The sequence below is a fragment of the Puma concolor genome, chromosome B4 (assembly GCF_028749965.1).
Source record: "Puma concolor isolate L17-30 chromosome B4, mPumCon1.1.hap2, whole genome shotgun sequence".
NCBI lineage: Eukaryota > Metazoa > Chordata > Mammalia > Carnivora > Felidae > Puma > Puma concolor.
Genome location: NC_141673.1, coordinates 805,839 through 826,657, shown reverse-complemented (window position 1 = coordinate 826,657; position 20,819 = coordinate 805,839). Strand labels below are relative to the sequence as shown.

Genomic DNA, 20,819 nt, shown 5'->3' with positions numbered 1-20,819 from the left:
CCCCAGTTTCCAGTTGGAAGCCAGAGGGTCCTGAGTCTTCCTGGTGGGTCACCTGGGCAGCAGCCCACCCCTCCCAGGGCTCTGTGGACAGTGGCGCCCCCTCCCCGCCACTGCACAGGTGACCTTGGTAGGTGTCTGAGGGGCTGTCTCCTGGCAGTGGGAAGGGCCAGGCCCTGCCGTTGTGGATGCTAAGACATCCCTGCAGCTGGCTCCCCACGTTGGCCCCCCGACGTCTGTGGGGTCCTCTGTGGGGTCTGAACCCTGTCCTTTGCCCCACCGAGGCCGCGCCCTGGACCCCCACCATGGCACTCGGCCCGGGCCGCTGGGGAGGGATAGGGCCAGCATAGGCATCTCCGTGCCGACAGCAGCTGTGGCCACAGGCCTGGGGTGTGTGCCCCATTGACCCCCCTCTCGTCCCGCTCAGGGCCCCCAGCCCCTTCGCTGCCTCTCTCCCAGGGGGAGACTGGAAGCGCCAGGCTGACCTGGCTCCTGGAATCGCCGAGCGGGGTCCAGGTCAGGGCCTTCATCCTGCTGGGGACACTGGGTCTGGCTCCTCTCTGCTCGGCTGTCACCCCTCAGAGTGGCCTCTTCCCCAAGTCACTTCCCTTCCCTGGCCGGGGGAGGGGGGGGGTTGTCTGCTCTGAGGCTGAGGTCTGGAGCCACTGGTGAAGCACCCCAGCCTCAGTCTCCTTGCCTGTGAACAGGAGCACGTCCCCAGACAAGGGACCTGGAGATGGAGGCGGAGGGCCCCACGCAGCCCCTGGTGTGTGTAGGGGGTGGACTGGGGCGAGGCGTGGGCGGGCAGGGCGGACTTGACCCCAGCAGCACCTTGCCAGGCCCAGCGTGGGGCTCAGGTGCAGGCAGGAGCCAGGTGCCAAGGTGCAGGGACGCAGGGGCTGCGAGCCTGAACGTCAGGGTCCCAGCCGGGTCTCCGGGTGACTGTGGAACCCCCCCATCCCTGGTGGCGACCCCTGCCGACGCCCTGCGGACCCCCCTCCGGCCCCAGGTCGGCCGCGGAAAGGCTAGGGAATGGACAGCGGGGACCCCTCCCTCAGGCGGAGTCACCGCCGGGCTCGGCTGGTGGGGACACGGCCAGCAGGTGGCGCTGCAGGACCACCCCGGGCTCCCCTGCTGCGACTGGAGCCTGGGCCGGAGGTGGGTGACCCTGAGGAGGGCTGAGGTCCCAGGGCAGGACACTCTGTGAGCGGTACCCCCCCAGTCCCCTACGCCGATGGAGATCAAACCTGCGGAAGAAACAGGGAGAAAGGAAGCCAAGCAGGACGCGGCCACCGTGACCCCGCACTGTGGCCTCAGCGCCCGGCAGGGAGCCCAAACCTGATGACCCTCTGCTCCCTCTTCCCACCCTGGACGCCCCCTGCGGAGGGGCCTGCAGGGCAGCGACCCAGCCCACCCTTTGCCTCTGGGACACCTCCTCCGGCTTCAGGACCACCATCAGGCAGCCTGCCTCCCCTGCTGGCCCCGGGCACGAGGGGCTTGGAGGACAGGTGTCCTCCTCTGGGGACACAGCACCGCATGCAGGTCCTGGCGTGGCTTCCAGCCCCGCAGGGCGTGGCCTGTATGTACCCTGTCAGGCCAGGAGCTTCCAGAAGTGTGGTGTGTGAGAGCCCCGTGGTCACGGCCCGCCCTGCCCCGGGTCCCCCGGTCTGCTGTGTCATTCCGTGGGGTCCTGCACCACAGGGGCAAACGTTTGGTAAGCCGGTGTTCTCCACTGGGGACCCCGGGGACACCGGTCACAACTGGGTGAGGGGGTGCTACTGGCTCAAGATGGGGGGGCAGCACCCCTCAGTGCCCAGGATGCCCCCACGGAGAACGCCCCTGCCCCACCGCCCGCCTCGCTGGGGGGATGCTGACCTCAGGCCCGGGGCCTCCGTCCCCGTGACGCCGACTAGGGGTAGCCGTGCCGGGCTCAGCCGCAGGACAGACACATGAGGAGCCATCACCTCCACCGTCCTGGCCGTTCTGTCTGTACGCGGCCGTGCCGCCCGATGACAACGGCTTGCCACCCAAGCTGATGACAGGCTGGCCGCTGTCACGTGGCCAAGGGGCTCTGTCCACCTGCCGCACGGTGGGTATGTTCCGGCAGGTGTGGACGCGGGATTTAAAGTGTTCACCCTCGTGCCCGCCCCACAGTGCCCTGTGTGCGTCTCCCCAGACCCCCGCGCCTGAGAGCACCGTTTTTCTCCTCCACGCCTCTGACTGGCCAGCTGGGCCGCTTGCCCACGGGCCCCCTCCGCCACTGTCATCGTCCACTCGTGCCCACGTACGGTGCCGGCCGCCCCTGGCCCGTGACGGGGCTTGTCCTCCTCCTCCGCTGGTCGCAGGAGCTCCTGGGAGGGAGCACGTGGGAGCGGGGGGACTGACGAAGGGGCAGGGCCGCCCACGGGCGTCACACGGGTGGAGCCCACGCAGGTCCGGACCACCCGTGCCTGCAGCGTGCCACTGACTGTGGCCTTGCCACGTCTCACCCCACATGCCCGACCTCTTGACAGGGCAGGTCTGAGAAAGCCAGCGCCGGGCAGCCCGCCGCGGTCCCGTGCCAGGCGGGCCACTTAGGCCCGGAGCCAGGCCCCTTCTGCCGGAGACACCAGCCGCCCCGGAGCCCCTTAGCTCAGCGCAGCGGGCCCCGCGCAGCGCTGGCCTTCCGTGGCACTGGCACTGGAGCACAATTCAGGGGTGCACACCGCTCCAGCACCCCGAAGCCCCCAGGTCTGCGCTCCCCGTCCTCTGCCCGAGGGGGCCCCGTGCGCCTCAGGCCCCTGACCTCTCCCCGGAGAGCGCGTGTCCTGCGAAGACCTCGCTGTGCTGATTCACAGGGTTGTCGATCCGGGGGACAGGTGTGCTGGGCCGGGGACCCTGGGCAGGAGAGTCACGGTGGCGGGGGGACCACACGGTCTCTCCGAAAACGGTTTTGGATTCCCTTCCTCATCGGGACGGAGGGCGGTGCGGCCCAGTGTTTCCAGCTGTCCTCCCGGAGCCGCCACCACCGGCCTCTGGCCGCGGTCAGACTGGCGGGTGTAGACATGTGGCAGCACCAGCCTGCACCCGGCAGTCTTTAACCGCGTCACTGCCCGCGAAGTCCTGCTGTTTCTGACTATCTGGGTCGGGGGCAGTTGTGGACGCTTCCGTGGGGCTTGTCCCTCACGGTGGCCAAGGGAACGAGGCCGGCCACCAAGTATGTCCACTCCACCTGTCCATTCTGGGCGTGGGGAAACGGCCATCGGGTGCCCGTGTAGACAAAGGCAGGGACCAGACCCCGGCCACAATCACATTTGAGCCCCTGACCCTAACAGGGGAGCCACGGCGACGCTTCGGGCCTCAGGTTACTGGCGTCAGCTGGAACCTCGTGTCCACAGCCCTCAAATGCTCGGGCGTGTCCCCTCCCCTGTGTTCAGTTACGGGGTCACGGGAAGGCCTGGCACCCTCCCCGGGGCGCAGACTTACCTGATGTTGCGAAGTCTGCTTCCCGAGGACCCGGCCCCCTTTTATTCTCTGGGTTCTGGGTCTGAAATCTGCCGTAAGCCTGGAAACTGGGCAAAGAACCTTTCACTGGGACCTCCTGGCCGGGCACCCTCGATCTCTTCTCTTTGGACGCCTGTCCAGTCTCTAAGAACGCTGTGTTCACCACAACCTCGGCCCCTCAGGCCCCGGCCCAGCTCCACCTGCGTCCACCTAGCCCCTGGTGGCCGGGCGCCATCATCCCTGTCACTGTCCATTCTGCGACAGCCGCTCCCCGTTAGCAGACCCTGCCGGGAGCCCCCACTGACCTCCCCACAGAGCCGGTGCCTCTCCGAGTGTGCTCCTGATGGCTGGGCTGCACGGTGTATCCTCCAGGCCACCTGAGGAGCCCACCCCCTGCCGCCCGGCCCCTTCCCAACATCCGCTGTGGCCCTCGTGACGGTCTGCCCTTTTCAAAAGCACCTCTCACGCTTCTAACCGTCTTCCCGGCGCCGTGACCGCACCACCTTCTGGGTCCGAGTCCCAGACCTCAGGAAAGCCCCCACAGTCAATGAGCTCCCCTTAACCTGCCCGGGATGAGGTCCTGGGTCCTGAGACCCGAATCCCCTCTGCCCTGCACTGGGCCACCATGTCCCCAACAGGTTATGTCACTACTTAGCTCCGAGAGGGACACAAACAGGTCCTGGGGGTGTGATATTCCTGTTTTCTTCAAGGAAGTCTTCCTATAAAGGCACGGGCCACTTGTATAGGCCCAAGGACGGGGGGTTTGGGGATCAGCCCCTGTGCGCCATTCCCTGCAGCCAGCGCCTTCACGGGAGCACAGCACACCTGCCAGGCTGGGTTCCACCCTCATGGGAGCCAGATCCTCTGACCACTGGGTCCCCCCCAGGCCCCCCACGACATGTGACCCTTTCCCAGAGTGACAGGGGACGACACCATTAACCCATACTCTCGACCACCGGACTCTGCCCAGCGAGTGCGGCCCCCTCCCACACCACGGTGACGGTTGTGACCACTGGTGTTCCCACTGTGCAGAACGAGCCGGGTCCTCCCGTCCCTGCGGTGACCGTCCTGGACTGCCCTGGCTCTGTCCGCCTGCACTTGTTCCCAGAAGGGCAGTCGGTCCTCAGCTGATCCCCTGGGAAGTGTCCGCACTGTGACTCGGGGGCCAGCCTTGGATCCCCAACGGAGGGACTGTCCGCTGGGGAAGAGCATGGCCATGGTCATGCCCACAGGGGCCAAGGTGAGGCCCCAACAGCCAAGGACAGGCCCTTCCTTCCCACTCCCCAGTGGCCGGCCACAAATCCCGGCACCGGCCTGACGCTGCGCCTCCTGCCGGCGCCCGTGTGCAGACCACCTCCCGCCCACGCCTGCCCCTCCTGTGCCGCAGCACCTGCCTGGCCTCCCTCATCCCCATCCCCAACTGCACCCACCCACGGTCCCCAGCCCCACTCCTCCTGCCCACTCTCTGTGTGGGCTCTTGGCAGAAGGGCAGGGACCACCCCCAGCAGCCCCCAACCAAAGACTGCCCCTCCCCACACCCCGCCACCCCTCTCAGCCCAGGGCCACCCTCTGTGGGTCATCCTCTCCCCAGCCCCTCGCTACCTGCCCGGGTCCCGGACGAGGATGGACTCCTGAGGACCCCTCCCTAGGCACTTCTCGCAGCTCATATATGCTCCCACCCCCACCGCCTTCCCAGACCCCACCGGGTCTGCCCTCTGACCCCTGCGGCACTGCTGGCCTCACTCGGGCTGTGGGTGTCAGGGCCCTGGAGACAGGCAGGCCTGGGGGGGGGGGCCTCAAGCCACTACTTGATGAAGGATGGTTGTGAGACAGGTGACGGGGGCGGGGGGTGGCACCCGGTGTGGCCATTCTCTTTGCTCTACTGGTCACCAAATTCATCTTCCCTGTGGTGGGAGCAGGTCAGGGATATGGGGAGGGGCACTGGAGCCTAGGGCAGGCGTAGGGCAGAGGCTTCAGTCCTACAGGGGGCGATGGCGGAAGAAGCCTCTGCTTGGAGTTGGGTGGGATCAGCCTCCAGTCTCTTCAGGGACAGGCTGCCATTCGGGACACGTGTCCCCCTCCCAGTCCAGGGGCCCCTCAAAGCCTCCATTGTGGCTGGGATCATCCCAGACGCCAGGCTGGCTGGCTGGCTCCACACCAGTGAGGGGCAGCCGCCGGGTTTGTGCTGGTGAGCCGGTGTGGACTGTGGGACCCCTAGCCTTCCAGAAACCCCTCCTCCCAGACCCAGTGGGCTCCTTTTCAGGACCCAAGTTTCCAGGTGACGTCATCACGCTGGGCCTGGGCAGCTAGCGCGGGTTCCTCTCCTGTCGGCCTGGCAACCCCCACCTCTCACCACCAAACAGCTGGCCAGGGCCACCACCTGCAGCGGGGAAGGGTCTGGGGGTGGGGGGTGGCGATGTCTTGGGGGGGGCTGCACTGAAATGGATGGAGGAAGGGCAGGGAAAGGGTATCCAACCTGGTCTGCCACTCAACTCTGCAGGCCCAGGGCGCTCATGGCGGGGTCCAGGGCAGCCCCCCGCAGCCCTGAAGACCACAGAGCAGCCACTCAGCCACCTCCCCATTCTCCCTCCTGCCCTGTCCCGGGGCGGGGGGGGGGGGGGGGGGAGGTCAGCCGCGGGGCCCAGCAGCCCCGCCGTGGTGTGGAGCGGGAACCCTCCAGACGGCGCCCACCCTCTGGGCACCTCAGGCTCCCAGGAGACCCCGTCGTGCAGAGAGAAATTCAGGGTGCCTCGCCCCGCTCTGGTCCCTCTGCCCTCCTCCAGGCCTCCGCCCTGCCCCCATCCGGGCCCCGCGCCCACACCAGACCCCCCCCCCCTTCCCTTCCCCTCCGGGCCCCTGCCCTGCCTCCGGGTCCCCTCCCCTTTCCCCCGGGGCCCCGCCCCATCTGCAGATCGCCCCCCTTCCCCTCAGGGCCCCCGCTCCCCGCCCCCACTCCGGCCCCCCCCTCCCTCCCCCCGCAGACCCGAGCCGGCCACCGCCCCCTTCCGGTCCGCGCGGGGCGGGCTGGAGCTGCGGGCGGGAACGGGGCGGGGCCCTGCCGGGAAGGGGCGGTGCCGGAAGCATCGTCGGGCTTCCCCCGCGGGCGGGGCGGGGGTGGGCCCGGGTGGGGGGGGTCCTCCCGGCCCGCCCCCCTTCCCGGAGCCGGCGAGGGCGGGGGGGGGGGGGGGACGCGGGCGGTGACGCTGACGGGAAAGCCCAAGGCTTCGGGGACGTAGGCGCGGCGCGTGCGCGGTCGGCCGCGACCTTCTGGGAAGCGCCTGGCGACAGGTGGCCGCAGGCGGGACGCTGGCGCCCCTCGTTACGTCATTGCGGGGGGTGTTCCCGCGGGAAACGGGCCCCCGGAAGCAGGCCGGCGAATGCGACGCAAGTTTGGGGGCGCGGGCGGCCGCCCCCGTGTCCCCGCCGGGGAAGGACGTGGCTCCGGGGGGTTGGCTGCCTCCAGCCGGGGTGTGCGCCCCCAGGACAGCCCCCACCCCGATGTCCGGCTGGGGGCGCCCCCAGCGAGGGAGACGGGACCCTGGAGCCCCGCCCCGCCGCGTTGCCCTCTAAGGCCAGGCACCGAAGGTGCCCACTCAGCCGCACGTGCCCTCCAGGACCTCGGGCTCTGTCTCCGGAGGGCAGGGGTCTGGGGAGCCGGTCTCCGCGGGGCCCGGGCCCCCACAGCCTCCTGGGGCCCAGCTCCTCTTCCCCCCGCCTCCGGGGAGGCAGGGCTCTGCCCCGAGCGCCCCTGGGCACATCCCACACCTCGGAGGCTCAGGGAGACCAGGGGCGGCTGCCCTGCAGTGGAGTTGGGTCTGACCTTTCCCCTCAGTCGGATGGAGCAGCGGTCCCTCCCCTCCATCGTCATCCCTTGCCGTAGCCCAGAGGCCCAGCTGTCCCTGCCTAGTGCTCAGACACCGAGTTGTGATGACCGAGGAGGGGACCACCTGCAAAGCCAGCCAGGACCCCGTGTCAAATCTACTCTGGTCTCAGACTGGAAACAGGCAGCTCCCCTGAGAGCACACACGTCGCAGCGAGGGCTTGAGGTGCCCCTGTGACCGCACGAGCCCTTTCTCACCCCACCATCAGCACATCCCCGGTTAGGGTGAAGGGAGGCTGGTCGATGACCCCCTGAGGGAGATGGGGGGGGGGCAGTGGGCACCAGCCCGGGGCTCTCCCAGGTGAGCCGCGGTCCCGGCTCAGCTGCTGGCCACATAACAGTGGCCCTTGTCCGCCGCCTGGGTGGGGGCTGGGGTACCAGCCCCGCGTGTCTCTGGTGGAGAATGGCATCCGCCCCCCTCCCTGCCGTATTGTCCATTCACCCTCCACCCTCGCCATTAATAGCTCCTCCCCTGAAGCCAAGCTATAAATAGCCCCCCAGCCCCTCACACAGGCCCCTTCAGCCGCTGGGCACACACAGCCACCCCCACACCAGCCCTCGCACAGCCACGCGAGCCCGGGCACCGAGCCCACTCCTGCTCTGCTCTGCTCTGCTCTGCGGCCAGGCACACAGAGGGGCCCACACTGCCCCAGCCGCTGTCAGCTGAGACGGTCCCTACACCCTCCCGGGTCCTCCCACGGCCTGAGCTGGCAGGCTGAGCTGTCGTCCACTCTTGAGGCCATGCGGCCAAGGGGCCCGGGGCAGGCGTTCCAGCCCCTCCTCCTCTGCCTGGTCTGGCCTGGCCCCCCTTCCCCAAACGCAGGCCTCCTCAGTCTACCCCCGGGGGTCCCACCCAGAGGCCCTCTCAGATCCTCAAGCTTTTCATCTGCGGGGCAGGCACCGTAGCGTCCGCCCGCCTGACCATCCAGGGGCAGCAGCTCAGCCAGCATGGCGGCCCGGCCAGCCTGGAGGGAGGCCCTGGACCCTACCGCTCCCTCCGGAGGAAACCGGTTCCGGCACGGCCTGAGCCCTGGCCCTCTGCCCCAGGTGCTGCCAGGCGGGCCCTGAGAGCCATAGGGTCCCGCCAAGCCCCAAGGAGTCACAAGTTCAGCGCAGCCCCCACCCACCCTGGGGGGCCCCAAGGCTGGTCCTGCCTCCCACCTGGCCCATGGGACGGGCACCAGTGAATTCCTGTGCCCTGCCTCCTTCCGGGGCCTTGTCTCAGGTAACTGACCCCTGGAGAATCTCCTCCGGAGGGCCATGCGGCTGGTGGTACCCAGGGCCAGGGTGGGGGGCTTGGAGCCCGCTGTTACTGTGCCAAAAGGAGAAAAGGAAAACAACTCTGTTTACGGAAAAGGCGCGTCCGCTGCCACTGGCCGGCGGCCTTCCTGGGGGGACAGAGGCCCTTTGTTGGGAAAACAGGAAGAGAGGATTTCCAGGACCCATCGGGCCACCCGCCGGCCGCCCGCCCCAGCTTCCTCTGATTCTCAGCAGCTTCTATGGCCACCAGCTGCCTGTCTGTCTATCCCCTTGTCTGTAAGTCCCTCTGATCACAAGACCCAGGCCTCCAGCTTTGGAGTGAAGCCGCAGTCAGTGCTCAGTCCCACAGTACGGGGTGGGGGGGGAGGGGGGACGTCACCTGGATGCTAGTGTCTCCTGCCCCCAGGCCACACAGGGACAAGCACCTAACAGGTGCCCACTGGGTGCCCAGCTTCAGGCAGAACTGGGCGCACGGCAGGCCCGGCCCCCCTGGGGTCCCAGACGCTTGTGGAAACCCACTGAGGACAGCCCCACCCTGCCCGCTGTGGAGAAGGGTCTCTGTCAGGTCACAACAACCAGGGGTGCCCGGGAGGGTGGCCTTGGACTTAAGGCCCAAGGAGCACAGAGCCTTGCGTTGTCAGGCACGGGGAGAGAGGGACACGGCCCGGCGGAGCGGGCACCCCGAACAGCCCAGCCCCTCTGCTTCTCCCTTCCGCCCAGGGCCGCTAGCGTCTCGGGCCCAGTGGTCACCCTGTCACTGCTGCGCACCCGGCCCGTGGCCCGCTCGCTGCTCCCTAGCCGGACCAGCCGCAGCGCGGGCAAGTGTGCACGTGAGGGTGTCCACACGCATCGGCACACACGCCTGACATTCTCACACACGTACACGGGCGCACACGCACCGCCTCCAAGCCCCGATCGTCAGCACAGCCGCCCCGGCCCCGGCCCCGGGGGCCAGGCCACGAGCATCCGCACCCCTCGCCCCCACGCCCACCGGCATTGCTGGGAGTCGGCCGCTCCCCACCCCCATGTGAAGTTCTGGCCCCAGGCCGGCGGGCAGCTGTGAGGTACCACAGGGTGCCTGGCACTGGGAGGGAGCGGGGCCAGCCCCGCGGCAGGGTGACGGTCCCCGCCCCCACCCAGCCTCAGGTCGCCCCTCGCCCGCTGCCCAGGGCTCCTCTGGCTCAGCCCCACCGGCCACACGCGTGTCCCCCTTGGGCTCTCACGGGCCAGAGTGGATCCCGTGGTCCTGCGGTGACCTCGGCCCTTTGGGGAGGCTGTGGGTGTCGCACCGCAGGCCTGGGTAGGGTGTAGGGGGACAGCGAGGGAGAAAGGAAGCCGGGCACGCAGGAGGGCCCCGGGGTCCTGGCCCGCTGGCTGGCTGCTGCCTCTCCTCCGTCTGCACGGCACCCAGCCTCGTCCCTCCTGTCTGGAGCGGGATGGCCGGGGACTCCATCCCCAGGCCGGGCTGTGTCCAGGCCCAGACAGCTGATCTCCTGCTCCCCTCCCACCCTGACAGTGCAGCTTCCTCAGGCCGGTGGTGGGACCGCGTTTGGACCCCCACCCCAGCTGGTCCAAAGGAGGAAAGGAAAAAGTGCACTGAGCCGGTTCGGGCCCCGGGCTGGGGGTGCTGCGGCTGGAGAGAGACCTTCCCGGGCTCCCCAGCAGCTGGACACCGGTGACTCCCGCGGCCCCAACACTTGGGTCTGCGCCGTCGGGAGTGGCCCCTGCAGGGAAGCACAGGGAGGTGAGACCGGCTGGCCCGGTTGGCTCCGGCCCTGCCGCGTGGATTGCTCAGCGCAGGAGACAGCCGGGCCTCCGGAGGACCCTTGCCCCTCACCTGCTCTACCTCTGCCGCCCGCCTGTTTCCGGGGAGTGCTGGGTACCACGGGGGCCTGGCGGGGGTGAGGCGGGGGCCCCAGGGCTACAGGATGCTGCATGGGGGCCGGGAGAGCGGAAGCAGAGTGTCTTTAGGTGCTGGTGTGAGGGGCTTCAGGGGGAAAAGGGGGCAGACCTGGGCGGGACTTGGCCTCTGCGCTGCCGGGTGGGAGCCTGGTGGCTTCTGCACAGAGAGGCCATGAGCTGACAGAGGCTAGGAAGTCCCTTGGCCGCACGGTGGGGACGGGGCCGGGGGGCTACGGAATTCCCGGCCGGAGCGAGGGCCGCAGCGGCACGGAGGGCATTTGTTGGTAGACTGGAGTGAATGAGGGAGGGGACCGCTCCAAGTTCGGGGCAGGGTGCTCAGTCTGGGGGTGCTGCCCGTTGTTCGTGTTCCTGCATCCGGGCCTTGTCACGCTGTTGTGGCCACGTCCGCTTCAGCCGACCCGATGGCCACCTGTGTCTGAGAAAGTGAGAGGGCACCGGGGGCTTCAGGTGACTGTTTCAGGGATGCCTCGGCCAGAACCCACAGCCAGGGAATCTGTGTGTCTGTCTGTCCATCCGACCATCTGTCCAGCCGTCTGCAGTGCTGCAGACCTATAGGCTCACCAGGAAGTTTCGTTTAATAGTGAGTAGATGCAAAAATACAACTATCTATCCCTCTGCCCTCCCTTCCTGAGACCCGACGTGGGCCTGGCTCCCAGCTGACTCCAGGGAAGAACTACCTATTGGGTCATGGAGGAGTGAATGAACGAGTGAGGGAGGGAGGGAGGGAGGGAGGGAATGAATGAAGGAGACAGGGAGGGAGTGAATGAACGAGGGAGGGAGGGAGTCAGTGAAGGAGGGAGGGAGTGAGTGAGTGGGGGAGGCGCACGTGAGTAACCACAAGTGGGTGGATTAAGGACAGAATGAACCGAGGAAGGAGTTAGTGGAGGTGGAAGGAGGCAGGCCGATGGGGCGCCCCACGTGGGCGTCTGCTCACCGCTGACCCTGTACATTCGGAGCCTGTCTGACGCTCCAGGCAAACAGAAGGAATGGCCCAAAATGCTGTGCGTGAAGCTTCTAGAAGCCAGTGGCAGCGCTGAGACGTCTGGGTGGCCGAGGCCACCTCCTGACCGTTGGGGACACAAAGCCACAGCTGTTCCCTGCCACAGCAGGCCCGGTGCTGGGTGGCGGTCAGACGGCCAGGCTGGCCACCGGAGTGCCTGGGGTACCCCCCGGATCGTGGTGGGGGTCCCGTCGTCACCCATGAGGGCCCCCAGACCCGGAGTCGGCCTCACCCGCATCTGAGCTGACTGTGACAGCAAGAGACAGGGTGGGGCGGGGGCCGCCCCTAGATGGGGACCTGGGCTTCTGCTGCCTGCCCAGGCGCAGGTCAAGGGGCGGCCCCGGGGGACTAGGAGGCTAGTGCCTCAGGCCTGGGCGGGTGCAGGGCAGGGGAAGCTCCGTGAACAACCTCAGGAGTTTTGAACACTGCACCTGAAAGTCACTTTCCCCCCAGATCGCCTCAGGTATTCGTCCCCAAGCCTCCGCACCCAGAGTGGACCCCGTGAAGCAGCAGCTACCCGAGGGGGAGCTGGTGGGTGGTGGGGGCCGTGTGGCCGGAGGGGTACGTGGCCCACAGCCACCCTGGCTCTCGAGGGTGTTCCTGTCTGTGACTCTCAGGTCCCCAGGGCCTCGGGTCTTCAGGAAGGGACCTACGGTCATGTCGAGAAGGGAGGGTCCCTCCGTTAATGAGGACCCCTGCCCCTGGGGTCCCCCGCTGGCGAGCCCTCCCTGATGCAAGCTCTCATCTCGGACGGGCCCGGACTTGGCGGTCGTGTCCGTCCGTGGCCATGCCGGGGCGTGGCTGCGAGCGGCGGCCTCCCGCTGGCCGGGCCAGCCACCACCCCCCCCAGCATGTTACTAGGCTCAGCCTGTGCTCCTTGCAGAGCTCCCTGGGGGGACCGGGTCTCATGGGCACCGGGGCCGCTGACCGTGGAGCCCAGAGCTCTGGGGACAGGAGCACAGAGTCCCCACACAGTCACGGCAGCAATCACTGCTGCGCCCATCCCTGTCCGCGGGCACCGCACCACCCGCGTCCCGTTGCGTTTGGCTGGCTGCGCACCAGAGCCCGGGGCCTGCGTTGTCCCCAGGGTGCCCGCGCTCTGCAGGGGCCGCCCCGGGGAGTTAGGCGGTGCTGACGCGCGAGGCGAGGCCGTGGCCCGCACCCTCAGGGCGGTGAGAGTGTATCACCTGTGCCACACCACCCCGGGAAGGTAGTCTGCTATTTACCATCTTGGCCGGGTGGGGGCAGTTCCTGAAGTTTCTGCTGGACTGTCCCCACCAACAGAGCCCCGCCCCTGGGCGGGGTACCTCAACCGCACTTACTCATTTGGGGACCGGACTGTGCTTCTGAGCACTGTGGTCCGCGGACCGGCTCAGCTTACCCAGGACCCGGTTTATGATCCGGGCCCATGCGCCCCAGCTCTGCAGGCACCCGTGCCGGTGCAGACGGCATCTCCCCGGGGGACGGCTGTGGAGTGAAGCCGTGGGCCTCTGTAAGAGCAGCTGGGGAATCATGGGGTGAGCAGTGCTGCAGGGCTGTCCTCCCTTCCCCAGCTGGCCGGCCAGGCTGTCCGCCGCCGTTCTGCTCAGTCACTGGCCGGGAGCTGCTGGGGGTCCCAGCTGGAGGCAGTGTCCACGACAGCGAGAAGGCCATTGGGAGGACTGAGGACAGAGCAGTGGCGGGGAAGGACCTAGGTCGTCCCAGGCCCTCTGGCCACTCTGCAGGGGGTGAGGAGGGAGGTCAGGGAGGAGGGGCACCGGGGTCATCGCGGCGAGGGTGGGTGGTGAGCGCTGGGCGGATTCCGCATCCCGCCTCCTGGTTTCGCGTATTGTGTCGTGGCCTCCCCTCCAGCGCGGGCCCGGGGGCTGACTCGGAAAGGCTGTGCCGGAAGCCGCCGCACGGAGAGGCCCACGCGCTGCAGAGACACGGGAAGTCCCATCGGCGAGGACCCGAATCCGCACCCCCAGGAGTGAGCTTCGGATGAGACCGCAGCCCCGCCCTACCTGGACGCCGGACCCCGGAAACCGCGAGGCCACACAGCCAGGGTTGGAGGGAGCCAGTGAAGCTTGGGGTAATTTGCTCCCACTGTCAAAGCCCCCCCAAAGGTAGAGCCGGCTGTGGGCCTGAGCTCAGGAGGGGAGAGGGGCAGCGAGGGGGGCCACCCCTCCAGGAGGTCAGCGGTAAAGTCTCACAGCGGCAGGGGGTGGAGAGTCCGGAGAGCCTTGTAAGGATGAGAGACGATGCCCCGAATGTGCCTGCTGGACGTGGTCACAGGGAAAACTGATGACGGGGCAGGGGAGCTCTGAGGGGTCCCTGAGCAGGAGGGGCCAGAAGGGGACAGGTGTGACAGGGCGGGCAGGAGGGGGGTGGGGAGAGCACAGGAAGGGACACAGAGCAGACGGAGCAGGCCACTGGATGGGTGTCCCCAGCTGCACCCTGCTGCCCGGGCAGGGGCGAGTGGCCACGAGAGGGGCTGAGGGGAGACGGGTCCATGGTGGCTGGGGATCTCAGCAGGGGGCAGAGGACAGCGAGGGCAGCGAACCCTGGGGGAGCTGCAAATCGAAACCACCCCGAGATGCCCCCTAGGACGGCCACTAGCTGCGCACTGCTGACGGGAGCAGCCGCTGGGGAGACAGCCCGGAGCCCCCTCGTGGAGCCGCCAGTGACACTGGCTTCCGTCCCGGGCGCGTGCCCACAGGAGCGGAGGGCGGGGCCTCACACACACCTGCACACACACCCGTACACGCCGTTATCCCGGTGCACAAAAAGCAGAAGCAACCCGAGTGTCCACTGATGGACGAAGGGACGAGCAAGACGCGGTCCGTCCGTGTAGGCGATCATCCCCAGAAAGGGCGCTTCACCCCTGCTGCACCGCGGGTGAACCCTGAGGGCACTGCGTTCGGTGAAAGAAGCCATCGTAGAAAGACAAATCCTGTGTGGTTTCACGTCTATAGGAGGTACCAGAATCTGGAGTGGTCAGATTCACAAAGGCAGAGAGTAGAGACGGTGGTGCTGGGGAGGGTGCTGGTGGGGGGGGTGAGCGTCTGATGGGGAGGGAGTTCCAGTTTGGGAAGATGGAGAAGTTCTGGAGACGGGTAGTGGGGTGGGTGCACAACAACGTGAATGTACTTGGTGCCCCTGAACCAGGCACTTACAAACCGTTAGCTGACCTGGCGAATCGTCTGTGGTGTAGATTTTACCCGGTGAAAAAGCTGCTGAGTTAGCGGCGGGCAGCAGCCCCGAAACACAAACCTCGGGGATTTCCACGTCTGCGACCAGCTCACGGCCAAACACCTGCCCGGCACAACGTAAAAAGGAGAACATTGACGATACCGATTTGACAGTTCAATGTTGCTTTACTCCGAACGTGAAATAACAAACAAACAACCACGGCTAGTTGAGAAAGAGACCACGGAAAAAAGGAAAACGCTTTCCTTTCTAGGTCCTTCAGTGTCCCTTCTACGGGCACTGGAGGGGGGAGCGGGGTGCCTCCCGGGGTGGGGTGCCTGCCGGGGTGGGGGGGGGGGGCAATGCCTGCCGGGGGGAGAGCGGGGCGCCCACCAGAAGCCTCCCCAGGCTGGCAGGCTGCTCTTGCCTGTGGGCAGAGAGGCTGGGAAGGGGTCTGGGAGGGGCTCCCACAGAACCGTGTTGACACGAGAGTCACGTCAGCACAGGCAGTCAATATAAGGACGGTCTGGGGGTGACTCACGTGCAGACTTCTGCCGGAGGGGCTGGAGGGCTGGCAGAGGCCCCACGAGGTCCCGCCGGGTGACCCCGGGCCGGTGCACAGACTTCTTGTCATTTCTGTCGTCCAAACGGCACAAATGCTTGTGTTCGTTTCTGCTGCGTTTAGTAATTTGGATATTGCAATACACATATTTTAAAAAAAGGCATTCCCTGGGCGCGTCTCCCCCCCTACCTCCCGGACTTGGGAACCCAGGTGCCCTGGGACCATCAGGGAATGTTCTGGGTTTCTCTCAGGCCCCGGGCCCCGGGCCCCGGCAAGGAACCAGAGCTGCCTGTGGTGCGCAGGGTGCAGGGGTGAGGCCTCTGCAGAGAAACAGCTGTGAGCGGGCGCTCTCGTGACCGCATGGCTGTGTGCGCTGCATGTTGAAATGACTGTGGATACCGGCTTAAACAAGAGTAATGATTAAAATTAATTTCACCCGTTTCTCGCTACTTTTAATTACCCGAGTGGCCCACATTCACTTTTCATCTGGTGGCACCAGTCTAGAGGGCCACCCTCTGCCACCGGTGAATTAGGTCAGCTCCTTTTTCCCCCCTAATGTCTCCAGAGGGGCCTTTGGGAGGGGGGTGCGTCAGGCCCCCAGCCCCATCTGACGAGCCCTGATGGCCCCCCCCCACCCCCCCAACCAGGCAGTGTCCTCCCCACCTTCCCGCTCCCCTCCCCCGACCCGGCCAGCTCTTCCCCCAGAAGCTGGGGACCGGGAACCTGGGAGGAGGCCTTGGGGATCTCCCAGAACCCCTCCCGTGTGCTCCTCGGATCTGGGCTGGGGCAAAGCCTCGCGGGGGCAGGGGAGACAGAGGAGGCCCAGTCCCAGATGGCAGACACTTGGGTGCCCCTGGCCTGAAAACCACCACCCAGGGGGAGGCCCCTGGGGGCACCGAGCAGCTCTGGGCCTGAGTGAGGTTTTCCTAGCAGACGAGGATATGTTCTGAGGCCGGCTGGGCTATGACCCCGGCTTCGTGGCCCAGAGCGGGGCTTTTCCCGAGAGCAGCCGGTACCTTCCGCCGCGGCACAGGCCCGAGGGACCCGGGTGTGCGAGGGGCTGGCCCGGCTCGGGGTGGCTGCGAGTTCAGGATCTGGGGCTGGCTGCCTGGCCGAACGCAGGTGGGGTGCCGTCTGCCCTTGCGGTGCCCCCGGCACACGCACACACGCTCACGGACACGTGCACACACTCACACGCACACGCTGGGGCCTCCTGAGCAGGGCAGCCTTCCAGGGAGCTCATCTGTCTTGTAGACGCCCCGCCCCCTCTTGGGGCCCCACCAGCCACCCCAGAGTGTTGGAAAGATGTCCCCCATCCGGGGTGCGTCCTGGGCTTAAGATAGGCCCCCTGCTGGATCCGTTGGGTCTTGCGCACCTCCCCCCCACCCACGGTGGGCCGCACAGCTCAGAGACCCTCAGCAGCGGGGCCTCCGTGGGACACCCACGCTGGCCTGGGACTCAGCCCCGCCGCAGCCTCGGTGCCCGGCCTGGCCTGAGAGCCGAGCCTGCCAGGGCGTGTCTCCCCACAAGGTGAGTCTTCTCTTAGCCGCACCCCTGCCCTCTGCCTGTCCAGGGCACAGACTGGGCCACCCAGGTGAGCCAGTGCCAGAGGTGGGCAGCCTCCGGGTCCAGTCGCCACGAGGGTCCAGCGTGGCCAGGCCTGGGGAGACCCGCTAAGTGACAGGGCCCACCGCCACCAGGCGAGGGCTTCTGCCAGGGTCCGTGTGGCTGCAGAAGCATCCGGGCCTGGCAGGGGTCGAGGCCGTGCTCAGAGGGGGAGACTCCGGGCCTCCGGCAGGGGCAGCTCCGGCTGGTGGCTGTGCCCTGGCCCTGCCTTCACCCTCTCTGCTGGCCCCGCGCCACGGCCGCCTGTCCCAGGACACCGTGTGCAGCCGGAACAGGGCGTGTGTTTGCTCAGGGCGCCCCACGGGTCCCTGCTCGGCACCCAGGAGCCTCAGCAGGCCGGACAAGGGCCCATTGTGTCCCCAGCTGCCCCTGCCCCACAGCCACAGGCCACAAGGCTCCCACCGGGTCCCCCATCCCCCCGACTCCGCCCCCGCCTCCTGACCACACCACCCACCGTCTCCCCGCTGCACACCCTGGCCTATGCCCCTAGCCTGTCCCTCATCCCAGTCCCCGATGCCCCTGACAGCCCACACCCTGCCTGCCCGCTGGGCCCAGGCCTCCTGGATCCTGATCTCTGGTGCCGCTCCCTGCCTAGACACCACCTGGTGGTGCATCCAAGTGCCCCGGGGCTGCCCCCCTCTCCTCCCCTCTGCCCCACCCAGGGCGGGAGACCCTCTTAACCGACTGTCCCAGGCAGGGCAAGAGCAGAGCAGAGCCCCTCGGGCCGCAGGGGCTTCCCACTGGAGGGGGCCCGAGAGGTGACAATTGCTTGGGTGGGTCCAAGGGTCCTGGGGGTGGCAGGGGACAAGTGTAGGCCCTCGGTGCCCTCTGTCAGGCTTGGGGCTGGGGTCCCTTCATGGGAGAGCCACACTGCTGCCCAGTGAGGGGGGCGGGGCCGGCTACGCTGGCCCAGAGAGGAAGCCTGTGGGTGAGGCCTGGTCATGAGCTGTGAGGGCTGCAGTGGCTCAGGCGTCAGGGCCTCGGGGCTTCTCAGTGGACGGGGGGCTCGTGGGGGGGCCACCTGCACCCCTCCGGCGCAGGGGCCAGAAGCGGTTGAGGGGGGCGCCCACAAGCCAGGATGACCTAAATGGTCCCAGTGACAGGTGGGGAAAGGTGTCACCATCCACCGCAGGGGAGCCCAGGGGACAGGGTGAGCCATGGGGCAGGTGTGTTGTTAATGAGTCATCGGAGCAGCTACCTAAGCGACAGGGATGAACTGACTCGGGCACCCTGCTGGAGCGACTTGGGGTCAGTGGGTCAGCCCCACCAGGGGAGGACCCAGCTGGTGCACCCACCCACTCAGGGGGGCGGGCGCACGTGTGTGATCACCCCCCCCGCCACTCAGCCGCAGTTGGGGGTCTCCAAGGTCCCCCACTGACCCGGGTCTGCCCTCTGCCTGCTCCCCTCCCCCTGCAGCTGTGAGGCTCCTCCTGGGCCCGGCCCAGTGAGGTCTCAGGTGGGGAAACCAAGGCTAGAGGTGAAGGAGGGGGCGGACATCCGTGGGGCAGGCTTGTCCGACACAGGCCAACAGCCAGCCATGTAGAACCGGTCTGACCGTGTGTGTGTGTGGTGGGGGGGTCATGTCCACGTGCGCACGTGCGCTGGGATCCTGCCAGGAGGCAGGCGGAACAGAGGCCGCAGCGTGCGTCACGGGCAGCACCCCAGGGCCCCCGCCCAGCGGCAGATGGCAGGGCTATACCAGGCAGCAGAGCCCCGAAGGCCGGGCCAAGGGGGGGGGGGAAGGGGCTGGGAGGCAGCCGCTTTGCTCCCCTCCACAGGTCAGAGACACAGAGACAGGTGCACCGGAGGCCACATGTGGCCCGGGGCCTGGCCACCGGGTAGTTGCCAAGACGCCCTCTGCGGCCCTGCCCTGGCTCTGCCCACCCCACCCTCAGTCCTAGGTCAGCCCGGCCCATGCCCTCCAGACCCCCGTGCTCGCTGAGAGAAGGCCAGCGTCAGTGTCGACGCGCTGCCCTATGTCGGCACGCTTGCGGCCACGGTGCCCAGGCTGCCCGGACGCCGGCCCCCGCCCGCCTCCCTGAGAGCGCCACAGCCCGGCCTGCGCTGCAGTCACCAAATCCTGGAAGGGAGACTTCAGGACCGCAGACCGTCCACAGAGGCCCTCTGCCCGGCGCGGCCCAGCCCGCCCCTCCTGCCCCAATCCTGGGCTCCTTCCCGCCACCCTGTCCCCACAGGCCTCGCTAAGACACCTCCCCTTGGCCTGGCTGGCGTCCCTCTGCCCCCAGCTCCTCTCCCAGCCTCCTGGACCCTAGATCGTCCCCACGGGAGACGCCCCCCACCTGCACCCTGGTGGTGCTGGACATGGGGAACGCCAGCCGGGGGCGCAGCCAGCCCCTCCTACCCGGCCTCCGGGACTCGCACGGAGCCCAGGCCTGGCCACCCGCCCCAGCTCCCGTACCTCCCCTGCCCTGGCTCCTGGCCCAGTGAGCCCCAGCCTCAGGCGTCTAGCCTGTGATGGGGCGGCAACCGCGGCCTGGCTGGCTGTTTGCGCTCCTGAGCCTCAGTTTCCCAATATGTAAATGGGGAGCAAGAGAAGGACAGCATGCCCCATCTCTGCCCTGAGAGCCCCACGTGAGGAGAGGGGTGATGGGCGGGTCCTGCGCAGAGGTGTGGCAGTGGCTCTCTGCCTCCCCTCCCTGTCCTGCCCCCGCTCACCAACAGATACACTTCGGCCCCAGGAAGGATGCCGGTACCTGGAATCCAGGACCCGAAGGACGCCCCCCAGGCCTGAGCTAGTTCCCGCAGCTGCCCCCCCCCCCGCCCCGCCCCACTTCAGGCCAACATGCACCCCGAGCCTGCCCAGCCGGCCCTGCCCTGGTCCGGGGCTCCGGGCCTTGGGAAGAGGCAAAGGCCAGGTGAAGCCTGGATGGGGGGATGGGAATGGTGTGTTTTAGTGCCTAGAAGTCAGGGGGCATCGGCAGAGGGTCTGGGTGCTAGGAAGGGGCGGGAGACACAGAAGCGGGTCACACCAGGCTGCAGGACACTATGGGCACCCTACCCACCCAGGCCGTCAGGCGCCTCCCCACCCACACCTTCCCCTAGCGGCTCTGTGGGGGCAGACGGCACTCCCAGGAGACCCATCTTGCAGCTCAGAGAACTGAGGCCCGGTGGCTCTGTCTTTCCTCCACAGGCGAGAGGGAGCCACTGAAGGTTTCCAGCCAGGGAGTGGTGTTCGGAAGCAGGCTCCAGAGGTGTCCCGAGAAGGAGGGCCAGCGGGGGTCGAGAGCAGCAGAGCCTGGGCGCTGGGGCTGGGGGAGGGCCGGGCGGGGGTGGGGTGGACACCGGGGCCACTGTAGTTGGGGGGGGGGGGGCTCGGCCCTGGGTCCCAGAGGAGCTGCCTCGCCGGCCTGGGAGGGACTCCAGGGCCGGGTCGAAACCCCGGACTGGCAGCGCGTCCCAGAAACCACAAGTCAGCGGCTCCCCTCCGGCTGACGCTGCCTGGAAAGCCACTCTGGGAACGCCCCGGGTGCGGCACAGAGACGGGGGTGAGAGGGCAGAGGGTCAGTGTCGGATATTGCCTGGGGCCCTCAGGGGAAGGACCGAGTCCCCAGGGTGGGGCCTGGGCCGGAAGGGAGGAGCCTGGCCTGGCTGCGAGTGGGGGGCACCTGCAACGCCCCCATCGGGTCTCCCGGGCAGTGCTGGGTGATGACAGGCTCAGCGCGGAAGCCCCCGGGGGGCCCAGACCCCCAAGGGGCTGACGCTGCTGTGCTGTCGATGAAGGAGAGACAAGGCCCCCGTCTGGAGCCCAGCCAGGCCCTGGGGGGACCCAAAAAGGAGGTAGAGGGGGCTGGCACAGGGTCCACTCTGGGCCAGGTTGGCTCTTAGGCACCTCTTGGTTCCCCCCCACCTCCGGCCCCCTGCGCAGGGCTGCCCCCCGGCCCCCCCCCACCGTGCCCTGA

General features: G+C 67.9%; 1 long non-coding RNA gene across 1 annotated transcript; it reads left to right on the top strand.

Annotated features, from left to right (window-relative positions):
- The first annotated feature begins 18,653 nt into the window (after positions 1–18,653).
- Positions 18,654–20,162, top strand: LOC147578810 (uncharacterized). Its single transcript, XR_015253206.1, has 3 exons — positions 18,654–19,491; positions 19,599–19,775; positions 20,051–20,162. It is a non-coding gene; the product is annotated as an uncharacterized LOC147578810 (long non-coding RNA).
- Positions 20,163–20,819: the final 657 nt, after the last annotated feature.